Genomic DNA, 14,810 nt, shown 5'->3' with positions numbered 1-14,810 from the left:
GTGGTATAAAAATTGAGACTCATTCAAGGGGTATGAAGTTGTAGTTAGATATAATGAATAAATTATTCATTTTGAGGCAATGTATATACATCAGCTGACTGAATCACTTTGCACTGTCCTTGTATATTGTAACTGCTTTCTGGCCATAATTACATTTGATTGTATTTTGTTGAAAATCAAATTAATAAGCCGGGCGGTGGTGGTGCATGCCTTTAATCACAGCACTTGGGAGGCAGAGGCAGGCAGATTTCTGAGTTCGAGGCCAGCCTGGTCTACAGAGTGAGTTCCAGGACAGCCAGGGCTACACAGAGAAACCCTGTCTAGAAAAACCAAAAAAAAAAAAAAAAAAAAAAAAAAAAGAAAGAAAGAAAGAAAGAAAGAATATCAAATTAATGGATAAAGAACAACAGAAATTCCCAAAGCATACAAATTAAGAGCATGTTACATGCTGACAGGAGTCAGCATGGGAGAGTTTCAGTAGTCAAAGCTGGAAAAGTAGAACAAGAATAAAGCAATAAAGGATTGGGCTATAATATAATATGACTGACTATGAGTCCATGCCAGCTTACATGAAGATCAAATAACAATATGAAGAGCATAGATTAATTTTCCATCTCAAAATTTCCAAATAAATTACACACAAACTCTTTCTCAGCAAGGTGGAAATGAAGTTAGCACCACTGGAACTGAACTGCATAAACTGACTCCATTCCAGAGACAAAGAACTTCACAGTGAGGGGAGTATGAGAACATGACCTTACACAGATGGTCATGGCCAATGTCATCATAAATAACTCATGCTGACTGTGGATACACATGTCTGTACACATTGACTAACGCCTCTCTGTGTCTTCTGCTTTAAAACATAAGCCTCTGTCTACCCAGAGAAAACATGGAAAACAAGATAAAGGATGTTTTTCCAAATACTGAGCCATGGTAGATACTGTCTCAAAACTTAAAAATTCGAAAATCTGTGACAAGACACAGGATTCTAAGGATATGTGAAAACCAAATATCATAGTAAATTCGATAACTAGAGCAGAAAAAGGACAACAAATGTACAAGTGGCTAATAAATACTGGAAACAAACCTTCACATTTTTAGTCATCAGGAAACTGCAATCCAGGGCCATCAGAAAACTGTCCTTTGGAGCAAGGGATGGGAGAAGATACATGAATGAATCTGCTTGTTGGGTTTCCAGGCATACCCAATTGACCCTTGTGGTCTTATCATACATTAATCAAGAGAAATCACATTACATTAGCCTTACCCTGCTTAGATATGTGCCCAGTAGCTTTGGTGACAACAGCCTTTTTCTACTTGTCAAAAATTCTCAGCTTTAAATTGCTTTGAAAGATTACTTGAGCTAAAAGTATCAGATTAGACAAAATACTTACTGATTGTCATAAATTTTATTCAACTTTCTCTTTCTCTCTGTCTTTCTCTTTATCCCTCATTCTCCTTCTCTGTTTCCCCATTTCTTTTAATTGGATTAATCTTGTAGTACAAGAAAATAGGTAGGTAATAAGGTATTCTTATTTAGGAAATTTTTGATCACCCTAAGATCTTAACACTTACTATGCTTGTCCATGTGGACTAGATTTATATTTACCTTTGTTGTTTAGGGTCATAGTATATTCTGAATTAATTTTGCTTCCAATAACTGTACAGTGATTTGCTGTGTTCACATTAATGTGTGCTTTTCCTAGCAGTATGTGTTGGAAAAACCATCATTATATTTGAAAATCATCTGAACAGCATATGTAGATCTATTTAATGAACTCCACTTTGGCTCAATAATATTGTTACTAATATTTCTACACAGCCCAGACTGTCCTCAAAGTCACTAACTCACCATGGTTACCCTTACGTTTGTTATCTTCTGGCTTTCTGCCCCACATGCTGGCATGAGAGTTACGTGCCATTATGGATGGTTCTATTCTGGCTCAATATCACTTTCCCAACCTTAGCAGGGCACACTGTCTTCTGTTAGAACAACTTGAGATCAGTTAGTGTAACTTCCTCACTCTTCTTTTTCCTTCAGACTTTTAATGTGTTTTACTGAATCATTTATTCATGTATCAATTTATCATGTAAAATTTATGTATCAATTTTAGCAGAACTGTTACATCAACATTGGTTCTTCTGACCCATAAAAAAGCTATCTTTAAATCTGTTTTTTTTTTTCCTTGCAATGGTTCGTCTTGGCTGTGAAGAAATTTTCTCATTATTTTATTAGATAGAACCCTAAACATTTCAGATTTCTTCCAAGAATTAAAATGGTAGTCTTATGTTAATGTCTGGCGATTATTATTATTGTAGTATATAAAAGTTAATTGTTCCATATTGATCAATGCTGTTATATTCAGTCATCTGTTAACTTTTACATATATTCTTGAGAACATTCTATTGAGACAGTCCAGTTGTACACATAGATATTTTTATCTATACTGCAGATTTTTCCTATCATCTCAGAATAATAACACTGAATTCTTCAGCTTCCTCATAACATTATCTAAAACACCTATTACCAAATTGTCAGTCAAGAAAGGAAGTGGTACAGGGGAGGCTTTCAAAGGAGGAAAGGGAATAGAGAAATTTGGTAATTATTATCTCAAATAGTTAAGGAAACATTTTTAAAATACAATAAAATAGAATGAAAGAAAATATTGACTACAGAAATCATTCAATAAGCAACTTTTTATTCAATCTATAATTAGTTCCTATTCAACAATAAAGAAACATCAAGTACAAATACAAAGGGGAAAGAAAACCTTAAAAGTAATAAAGGGGATTTTTCTGTGCTTTTGTGGATTTCACTGAAAATTAATTAGTCATGCTTAAGGTTTACTCTAGAGGACTTTTAAAACTCAATTGAGGAAGTTACCTTCTTATCATAGTTTGTTAAGAGAGGTTAATTTGTGTTTTTATATCTTAAATAAGAATAACCTATTACATTGTATCAAATTCTTGTTTAGCATTAATTGAGAATACTTATAAGAAACTGATTATATTGATGATAACATAAATTCACTATCTTAAATACTGCAGAAACTTGGGGAAAGACTTATTTTAGTTTCTTTTATGGGTTTCTCTGTGTGCCTGTGTGTGGGTATACACACATGAGCTCAGGTCCCCACAAAAGCCAGAGGCATGAGATATACTAATGCTGACATTATAGTTGGTTGTAAGCAACCTGATGTGAGTGCTGGGAACTGAACTGTGTTCCTCTGCAAGAGGTCTTGACCCCTGACTCATGTGTCTAGTCAGTATGTTATCAGGAAAGGTAGCCCTATACTGTGGGCTATAATATATCTCATCATACTTAATTTCTTTGAAATTTTAAGTATAATTTTGTACTTCCTTCCTACAAAATTGAGATGATTTTTATTAGAACAAAGATAGATGATTTCATGGTACAAGGTTGTAAATAAATTGTGTTTATTGAGCCAATATAAGGTTATAACTGTTCACCTACACTGTTGTTTGGTAGTTTATGATTCTTAAACTGCATTAATTTGCCCTAATTTGCTATTTTAATAGGATGTTTTTTATTGGTTTTAGTTTTTATTATTTTATTTTGTGCTTTATTAAAACATTCCTATAATACTTTATTCTACTTGTATATTGGGGCTTGGATATTCAGCCATTGGTTTATAGTTTCTTAAGTATAAACTCAATATAATTGATTCAAAACTGTTCTTTCCTTATGTATTTAGTGCCACAAATTTTCTTTCAGTTACTTTCTGAAATGTACTTACAGAATATTTTTATTTACTGATTATTTGAAAAGATTATATTTAGTTATGAGTAAAGTTTTACCATAGACCTTATTGTCAAAGATTTTAAATTTGTTCTATTATAGTGAGAGAATATTTTATAATTGTTTTTAAAGTTTGATTTGCACTTTTAAATTTTTATATTATACTATTAAATTTTTCAAAATGTCATTTTGTGCATAATATAAATCATGCAAATGTGTATTTCTAACAACTGACCTTTGTGTAACATTGTTATATATTTTCTACATGTATTATAATTAGTATAATATATCATTATGTCTTAAAGAATAATATTCTGCTTGGGTTTTAAACAAATTGAAATATGTTTCCTTTTGAAGATTCATTTCTTCATTTCATTCATAAATCTTATTTTCTTCACATTATTTTCCTTCTGTCCAAGTAAATTTCACTTCTTCTGACAGTGGATGCTTTTGGCAGTGAATGTTTTGTACTTTTGTTTTTTGAATCACTGTTTTACTTTTACACCTGAAAGGTGATTGGCTTTATTTTATTTTTATATTTTGGTTTTTTGAGACAGAGTTTCTCTGTGTAGCCCTGGCTGTCCTGAAACTCACTCTGTAGACCAGTCTGGCCTCGAACTCATAAATCCACCTGCCTCTGCCTCCCAAGTGCTGGGATTAAAGGCGTGCGCCACCACCGCCTGGCCCTGATTGGCTTTATAAGGATTTTGATATAAACCTCTCTGTTTCTCTTTATCCTTCAGGATCTTTATCTGCTGCTTTATTACCCAGCTGGAGGTGCAGTCTGAGCTCATCACACTCTGCTCCTTTTGCTCTATTTCATCTGTGTTTTGTGATAGTTACTTCCTCTACCCTTTGTTCCTGTTTTCCTTTCTTCCTCCCTTCCTTCCTTCCTTTCTTCCTTCCTCCCTCCCTCCTTTCTTCTTGTTTAAAGATTTTTTTTATGTAATATATTTTGTCAGCTCTTGAAGTTCACTGGTTATTTTTCTGCCTCAGTGTTGAGTCTGTTGATGACCTTATCGAGTGTTTTTCAGCTCATGGTTTTAAACTGTGTGAGAAATTTGATGTACTTTATTGATATAACTTGCTTTATCTGTGAAACCTTTTTATGCCTTGAAATTTTGTATTACATCTTACCACATACTGTCTGCTAATTTATGACCTGTGTCATTGTTATGAGAATTCTGATTGTGTTTTATAGCCATTGTGTGTCACAGTCCCTGTTTTTTTTTAAATACCTGATTACGTTTTAAAACACTACCATCTCCCTTGCTGATATATTCTTGGTGCTGCTTTATTGTTCACTGTTTCTCCGATCCCACTTTCTCTCATCAGTTGGTATAGTGGTAAGCAATGCAAGTGAGCCTTTTATAGGTTTTTGTCCACATTTTTAAATTGATAGGACGATCCTTGTCACTACCCCTGGCCTGGACACAATAATCCTGAGATAAGATTTTTACCCAGAAGGCATTAAATTTTAGAGTGTAATTTTTAGTTTAGATAAACTGTATTAATAAATTTGATATTTGACTCCTGATTATACTTTATTAATCACATTCTCACTATTTTTGTCTCTGCATCTCTATATATCTGTCTTTATCACTATCTCTGTCTGTCTCTCTGCCTCTATAATCAATCCCAATCATTGCATAGAGAATACAGATAACTGAAAATTTATTTAAAATCTTAGGTCTCTTAATTAAGGAGATAATTGTGTGAATAAGACAATTTATCATCCATTATATCTTGAGACATTTAATGAATATTTAAAACAGTTAATTTAAAAATTCTGTTTTACTTTTAGCATAATTTAGGTATGTTTGCCCTAAGTAGATTAATAAATGCATAAGTACGATAACACTTTAAAAATGTTAATGCATCGTTATTCATAAGAAATGTTAAATGATAAAATATAATCTTTTATAATTTCTTAAAACTGAGGGCTCCATTGAGTAACTAATTTCTATGAACTTTTATAATAAATAAAAAATACTCTAATTAAAGATTTATGTTTTATCATACTTGGTTTTTAATAAAGAGAGTTGCTCAGCTTTTTAATTATCTTCAGTTATTTGAAGTTATTAACTAGGATGAAAATGAATTAGTTCTATTCTCCCTTATACCTTGATAAAAGCTAAGAAAGAAGGAAAGAAAAAAAGAAACAAAGAAAGAAACAAAGAAACTTTTGTTTTTATATTTCTTACTCAGCCTTCTAGTTTTGTCAGACTAGGATATTTTACAGGGCTCTAGAAATCCAGGTATTTGCAGTTAATATTAACCTCATGCGAAATAAACCACTCAGCTGGTAAACATACAGAACAATAGATTTAAAAGAACTCAGACAGGCAGAAAAGGAAGATGACATCCATTTACCTTGGACAAAATCTCTCTTACAAAGCCACTTTAAACACACCCCAAGATTGGGGAGATATTTGTTGATCTTCCCTGACTGGTTCAATCTATTTAAAATGGGAGGCCTTTTCCTGGGATGAATGGCTTCAAAATATCAGGTGAAATTAGGTCCCAGATTTGGTAAACTTTTTGGCCAGGTAGCCATTTTCATGGGATCACAACAGGCAACACAACCCAATGGCTGTTAGGAACATGTGCACCTTTGCACCATCCAAGCCTGGGATAGAATCACTCTGCTCTGTGACTCATAAGACTCTGCCTGTTTCTTGGTATTTCTCCTCCCAAAGTCAGGAAAGGCTCTATTTGATTTTGTTCTTTGAGCTAAAATGAGCTTAGAGAGAAAAAATTCTGACCCTGTAACTGGGGACTTCTTTCTTAAAAACATCATATGGGAGGGTATGACTTCTGAGTTCAGGCTTGCCTGCCAAGGTCTTAAAGATGAACACTATGATAGATGGGTTGTGGCAACCCATGACATAGCAACAACATTATATCAGGTTACAAATGTAGCTCAGGCTTTAGCAGCTGCAAGAGAAACAGAAGGGTTCAACTTTAAGTGTGCAAAGACAGGACACTGGAAAAATGAAAGCCCAGAAAAGTCCTTTCCCATAATGCCCCTAAGACAGTCTGCTCCCAGCTGTCACAAAAGTTTCTACTGGAAAAAATTGTCTCACCCAGTGTGATAAAGATGGCACACCACTAGAATCTTTAAATTTAAAATGAGGCAGCCCTCAGTCCTGACAGTAAGAAGGAAAACTGTTCTCATAGATGCTCTATGGGTATCCAGCATCTCAGAGAACTCCCATCCCAAAATTATCATAAAATAGATAACAACCCATTCAAATGCCTCAAACAGACAAAACAATTAAAAAAAAAAAAAAAAAGAAGCTCTACACATTGGCCATTAATCTCTAAATCTCAACTCCTAGGGCAAAGGGGCACTCCCATGCTTTTATCGTTAATCTGGCCTACAGATGAGAAGACCCTGATGGAGCTACAGGGCTAATATATCCTCTAGTAGCTAACACTACCACCAATCTCCTAGGGAGAGTGATTTTACAAGTTCTGGATGTGGTGCTTGCCACCCAATAAGAAATTGCATCATGATAGATGATCATACCAATAAAGAAAATGATACTTCCAAAAGACTTAAAGAAACCTTTCCGAATTACCCCCAATTCTAAGGGCCATCATTGAGTTTAGTATTCCCTCCCTTGATTGGTTATCAAATAAAGCCATCAGATTTAAACAATGGCCTCTATCAAGGGAGAAACTTGGAGCCCATACACAACTGGTAAAAAAAAGAAACCAAACACAAAAACAAAAAACAGTTTCTACTACAGCACATGTGTCCCTCCTAATGTTCATGGACCATCTCTTGTTGTATCTAGACAACAGGACTATAATATTATTCTAGTCTTTCTGTCATCAGGATGGTCTTTGAGCCTCAAAAGGGAGGTTTATAATATAAATTCCCTATTTATGGCTGATCATGACATAGTCATTTATTCTCTGCATTTTGGCACTTCTCGGGTCTCTGTGTTGACTAACATCTGTCCATTAAAGGGATATAATTATGACTATTTTCATGAAAATTTAAAGTTCATTTTCCCATGTAATTTTATCTATAATTTATGCAGTTCTTACAACTTAGAATTCAATACAAATTCTTTGGGAATTATTCACTTGTATATAAGTTTCATCTCTAGATATGTATATTAATTGAGGATAGTAACTGTATGTAATATATTTTTCTTTATATCTTAAAATTCTTCTGCACTTATTTGCTATTAAAATATCTAAGCATTGCACCTCCCTCCTGGTCTCCCCCTTCCACTGGGGCATATCATCAGCATGTCTTTCCCTTTGAAGACTCCATAGTTGGAAGGCATCCCAAGGGATCTGCTGCACCCAGGGCAACAGATAGGGAACTTTCCCAAATAATCAGAGCACCTGGGATCTCCAAGGAGCCCATCGAACTCTGGGCCCATCTTTTCCACTCAAACTCCACATCCCTTGTGGCCTGTGCTTTCTGCTGGGGCAGATCATCAGTTTGCCTGTCCCTATGAAGAACATAAAGTATGAAGGCCTTCCAGGAGATCTGCTGCTCCTAGAGCAACAGACCTCACACTCTGAAGGTTTCCCAGGAAATCTGCTGCAGCCAGGGCAACAGGACAGATCATCAGCATGTATGCCCCTCTGAAGATCACATAATCTGAAGGCCTCAAAGGAGATCTGCCAAAGCCAGGGCCACAGGTCTCCCAGGAGACCTGAAGCAACCCAGGAACACAGGAGGCAGGCACCAAACAAACACCCAGGCCAATTTAACACCAGAGCTAACCAGATGGTGAGAGGCAAGAACAAGACCATAAGTAACAGAAGTTAATATACTGCACCATCAGAACTCAGTTCTCTCATGACAGCAAGCCCTGGATGCCCCAACATACCTGAAAACCATGATGCTGACCTAGAATTCTATCTCATGAACAAAACTTCATTCTTTAAAGAGTATATAAATAAGTCACTTAAAGAAATACAAGAAAACACAGGTAAACAGGTAAAAGCTCTTAAAGAGGAAACAAATAAATCCCTTAAAGAAATACAGGAAAATGATCAAAAAGATGAAGGAATTGAATAAAGCAGTTTAAGACCTAAAAAATGGAAATTGAAACAATAAAAAAATCACAAATGGAGGCAACCATAGAAACACAAAACCTAGGAAAGACATCAGGAGCTACAGACACAAGCATCAACAACAGAATACAAGAGATAGAAGAGAAAATCTCAGGTGTAGAAGATACATTAAAAAATATTGACACAACAGTCAAAGAAAATTCAAAACATAAAAACTCCTAACCCAAAATATCTATCAAATACAGGACACAATGAGAAGACCAAATCTAAAAATAATAGGAATAGAAGAAAGCAAAGATTTCTCGCTCAAATGACCAGAAAACATCTTCAAAAAATTATAAAAGAAAATGTCACCAACTAAAAAAAAAAAAAAAAAAAAAGACCGCCATTAATATACAAGAAGCCTATAGAACACCAAATAGATTGGACCAGAAAAGAACATTTTCTCATCACATAATAATCAAAACATTAAATGCACAGAACAAAGAAAGCATATTAAAAGCTGTAAGGAAAACAACTAAGTAACATATAAAGGCAGATCTATCAGAATTACACTGCACTTCTCAACAGAGACCCTAAAAGCCAGAAGAGCCTGGACAGAGGTCATGCAGACACTTCGAGCAAACAACTGCTAGCCCAGGCTACTATACTCTGCAAAACTCTCAATCGCCATAGATAGAGAAACCAATATATTCCAGGACAAAACCAAATTTAAACATTATTTATATACCAACCCAGCCCTACAGAGGATGCTAGAAGGAAAACTGCAACACAAGGAGGGTACCTACACAAAAGAAAAACAAGAAATTAATCATCTCACAATAAAACTGAAAGTAGAGAATCACATACACATAATGCTCCCTACAACAACAAAATTACAGGAATTAACAATCATCTTTCTTAATATCTCTCAATATCAACAGACTCAATTCCTCAATAAAAAGACAAGCTAACAGAAAGGATACGCAAGCAGGATCCAGTATTTTGCTGCATATTAAAAACACATTCAGTGACAAAGACTTACACTACTTCAGAATAAAGGCTGGAAAAATGTCTTCTAAGCAAATGGTCCCAAGAAACAAGAAGGAGTTGCCATTCTGATATACAATAAAATAGATTTTCAACCAAAAGTCATCAAGTGAGATAGGGAATAGTACTTCATATTCATCAGGGAAATAATCTACCAAGAGGAAGTCTAATTAGTGAATATCTATGCCCCAAATACAAGGGCACACACATTCATAAAGGAAACTTTACTAAATCTCAAAACACACCTTCAACACCACACAATAATAGTGGGAGACTTCAACACCCCACTCTCCCTAATAGACAGGTCATTGAAACAGAAACTAAACAGAGACACAGTGAAATTAATAGAGGTTATGGATTTATCAGATGGCTTTAACAGAATATACAGAACATTTCACCCTAAATAAAGGAATATACCTTTTCCTCAACAGCTTTCAGTACCTTCTCCAACACTAACCACATATTTAGCCACAAAAGAAGCCTCAACAGATACAAGAAGATTGAAATAATCCTATGTATCCTATCTGATCATAACAGTAAGGCTAGACTTCAATAAAAACAAAAACAACAAAAAATTCACAAACCATGATAACTTGATCAGGGAAGAAATAAATTAAAGATTTTCAAAATTTAATGAAAATGAAGGCACAATATACCCAAACTTATGGGACAGGATGGATGAAAGCAGTGCTAAGAGGAAAACTCATAGCTCACAGAGATCCTATACTAGCAAACTAACAGCACACCTGAAAGCCCTAGATCAGAAATAAGTAAACACACCTGCAGGAAATAGTCAAACTCAGCAACAAAATCAACCAAATAGAAATAAGAAAACTATACAAAGAATTAACAAAGCCAAAAGCTGATTCTTTGAGAAAATCAACAAGATAGATAAACCCCTAGTCAAACTAACTCAAGGGCACAGAGATAGTATTCAAATTAACAAAATCAGAAATGAAAAGAGAGATATAACAACAGAAACCAAGGAAATTCAGAAAATCAACAGACTCTACTACAAAAACCTATACTTAACAAAACTGGGAAATCTAGATGAAGTTGATGGTTTTCTACACAAATACCTTGTACCAAAGTTAAATCAAGATCAGATAAACTATCTAAACAGTACAAGTGTGTGTGTTTGTGTCTGCGACTTTCTCCAGTGAATTATTATAAAAGCCAACTTTGCTAGCCCAGTCCTTTCAGCTCCCAGTCTGAGAAGCAGCCCTGCACTTTGTTCCCATTGTTGCTGTCCCCTCAGTCAGGGCCTGGCACTCACCAAGTCTTTGTACTGCTCTTTGGACTTTCAAGTTCTGCAACTGTGAACTAAATAAAACACCTTATTGCTAAAAAAGTAACCAACCAATCAACCAACCAAACACCAAACTTCCCATTACACAAAACCCCGGGGCCAGATGCCTCTAGTGCAGAATTCTACCAGACTTTCAAAGAAGAGCTAATACCAACATTCCTCAAACTAGTCCATACAATAGAAACAGAAGGAACACTACCTAATTCATTTTATAAAGCTATAATTAAGTACCCTGATACCTAAACCACAGAAAGACCCAACAAAGAAAGAGACCTTCAGACCAGTTTTACTTATAAATATTGATTCAAAAATACTCAATGAAATTCTAGCAAACTGAATTCAAGAACACATCAAAACCATCATTCAACAAGATCTAGTAGGCTTCATCCCAGGGATTCAAGGTTGGTTCAACATATGAAAATCCATTAACACAATCCACTATATAAACAAACTCAAGTCAAATGACCATTTTATTAGATGTCGAAAAAACATTGGGCAAAATACAACACCCCTTCATGGTAAAAGTATTGGAAAAATCAAAAATTCAAGACCCATACCTAAACATAAAATCATTATACAGCAAAGCAACATCCAATATCAAATTAAATGAAGAGATACATGAAGCAATCCCACTAAAATCAGGGACAAGACAAAGCTTCCACCTCTCCCTGTATCTATTCAATATAATACTGAAAGTTCTAGCTAGAGTAATAAGACAAAAAATAAGATCAAATGAATACAAATTGGCAAATAAGTCAAGGTATCACTACTTATAGATGATATAATAGTATATGTAACCAACCCCCAAAATTCTACCAGATAAATTCTACATTTGATGAACAACTTCAGCAAAGTGGCCGAATATAAAATTAACTCAAACAAATCAGTTGCCTTCTAATGGGTTGAGAAAGAAAATGGGGAAACAACACCCTTCACAACAGTTTTAAATAATATGAAATATCTTGGTGTAACTCTAACCAAACATGTGAAAGGTCTGTATGACAATAAATTCAAAGTTTCTGACCTAGAATAGTTTCTGTCTAAAAAAACTGCAGGGACTAAAATGGAAAAGAGACTGAGTAAAAGGCCATCCAGTGACTGACCCAACTTGGGATTCATCTCAAACGGAGGCTCCAAGGCCTGACACTATTAAGTATTCCATGGTGTGCTTACAGATAGGAGCTGTCCCCTGAGAAACCCAACAAGCAGCTGAGACAGAGGTAGACACTTACACCCAACCATTGGACTGAAGTCATGGACCCCTGTGGTTCAAATAGGGAAAGGCTAGAAGAAGTTGAGGAGGAGGGTGATCCCATAATACAAGGCCCCAACAGATACACAGCCGAGGACTGCCTGGTCTCATTGGGAGAAGATCTGCCTAATACTAAAATGACTTGAGGTCCCAGGGAGTGGGGAGTCCTGGGGGAGGGGCATCCTCTTGGATACAGGTGGGAGGAGTGGGATGATGACCTGTGGAAGGGTCTACCAGGAGGGGGCTAATGACTGGATTGTAAAACATAAAAGTAATTTTAAAAAGAATGCTGAAGCACTAATTTTTTATTTATATTAAATATTTACTAAGCAAAACTGCATTTAATACAGAATTAATGGTTGCCTGATTACAAATGAACTGTGTATATTGTCTGTTTTTCGGACATCAATATCCTCTGGGTAGGAGCTTTAAACATGGCTCAGTAGTTAAGAGCATTTGCTATTCTTTCAGAAGACCCAGGTTTGGTTTCCATCACATACATCCTGGTTCATAGCAACTCCAGTTTCAATGCATCTGACACCCTCTTCTGACCTCTGAGGGCAAGAGGCATGTACCTAGTACACAGACATACATGTAAGCAAAACCAGAATACACATAAAATAAAGTAAAAACAAAAATGTGTCTTTAAAGAAGAATCCTGTAGACACTTAAACATCATGAGCTAGCAACTTTATTTTCTATTCTATCAAACCGATCTGTTCTATCTATTCTAATGTCAATTTCCTTTGCTTTGCTAAGCATGTTAAAATAAATATCTTTAAAACCTGAGAATTTTCATTACTGGAATTTATGTTAAATATATGTATTTTAAAATTTGTCTAGTGTTCATTCTCCTGACCCTCTGGGCTTCTCTTCTGTCTCACCCCATACTTGATCCTGCTCCTCTTTTTCCCCACCTTCTCCTCTCCTACCCAGGTCCCTCCTTCCCTCTGTCTCCCATGATTATTTTGTTTCCTCTTCTAAGTGGGATTGAAGCATCCTCTCTTGGGCTTTCCTCCTTGTTAAAATTCTTATGATCTGTGTGCTATATCATGAGTAATTTTTGGCTAATATCCACTTATCAGTGAATACATACCATGCATGTCCTTTTGGTTCTCGGTTACCTCATTCAGGATGATATTTTCTAGTTCCATTCATTTAATGCAAAATTCACGATGTCCTTTTTTTTTTTTTTTAAATAGCCAAGTAGTAAATTGTGTAAATGAACCAAATTTTCTATATCCATTCTTTGGTTGAGGGATATGTAGCTTCTAGGAGTTTGGGACAGAGGGAACCTCTAGAAAGTCGCAGAGAACTGGAATGTAAGATACTTTCAGGAATCAGTGGGGGTGACCTTAATCAAATGCTTAATAGTGGGGATATAGAATATGAAGACAACACCTCTTTAGATAGACAGGGCACCCAGTGGAGGAATGGGGTCACCAACCCACCTTTAAAATTTTTCATCTGGTATCATTCCTGACTAAAAAAAAAATACAGGGACAAAAATGGAGCAGAATTTGAAAGAAAGACCATCCAGTGACCAGCATCACTTGGGATTTATCCACATGGAAAGGCACCAAACCCTGACACTATGCCATGTTATACTTCCAGACAGGAGCCTAGCATGGTGCTCTCTCTCTCTCTCTCTCTCTCTCTCTCTCTCTCTCTCTCTCTCTCTCTCTCTCTCATACACACACACACACACACACACACACACACAAAATATCTTTCATATATTTATATGAATATATATATATATATATATATATATATATATTTAACTTTGATGTCCTTATATTTGCTTAATGTATAAAAATGAAAAAAAAAAAACCAACAGACACACGTTTTTTTTTTTGTATCAGGAACCATGTTGAACTCATTCAAGAGGCCAATGGGCTATTCTGCCCTACAATGGACAGCACTATTATCTATAGATAATGTTGTCATCTGCAAAAAGTCTTGCAGTTATGTCTCATAGTCTTACTTTTTAAAAAATAAAATCTATATATTTTACATATGCTTATATTTTTACATATGTCCATAAAAATGTTTGAATTTGAATTAAAAACATTAAAATATACATTAATTTTTAATTAATTTAATTCCAATATATTAACAAATACTTTTTAGAAACAAATAATGACATTAGGCATTGTTTTATAATTTTAGAGAAAAAAATGAAAGTGAAACAAAATTTTTATTGGGCATTTTATTTACATTTCAGATGTTATCTCCTTTCCCCATTTTCCCCCCACCCAGGAACCCCTATCCCATTCCCCATCCTCCTGCTTTTATAAGGATGTGCCCCTGCCCACCCACCCACTCCCACCTCCCTGCCCTCGAATTCTCCCACACTGGGGCATCCAGCCTTCACAGGACCAATGACCTCCTCTCCTACCTATGCCCAA

This window comes from Arvicanthis niloticus, chromosome 4, assembly GCF_011762505.2.
Source record: "Arvicanthis niloticus isolate mArvNil1 chromosome 4, mArvNil1.pat.X, whole genome shotgun sequence".
Lineage (NCBI taxonomy): Eukaryota > Metazoa > Chordata > Mammalia > Rodentia > Muridae > Arvicanthis > Arvicanthis niloticus.
This window is presented reverse-complemented; position numbering follows the sequence as displayed.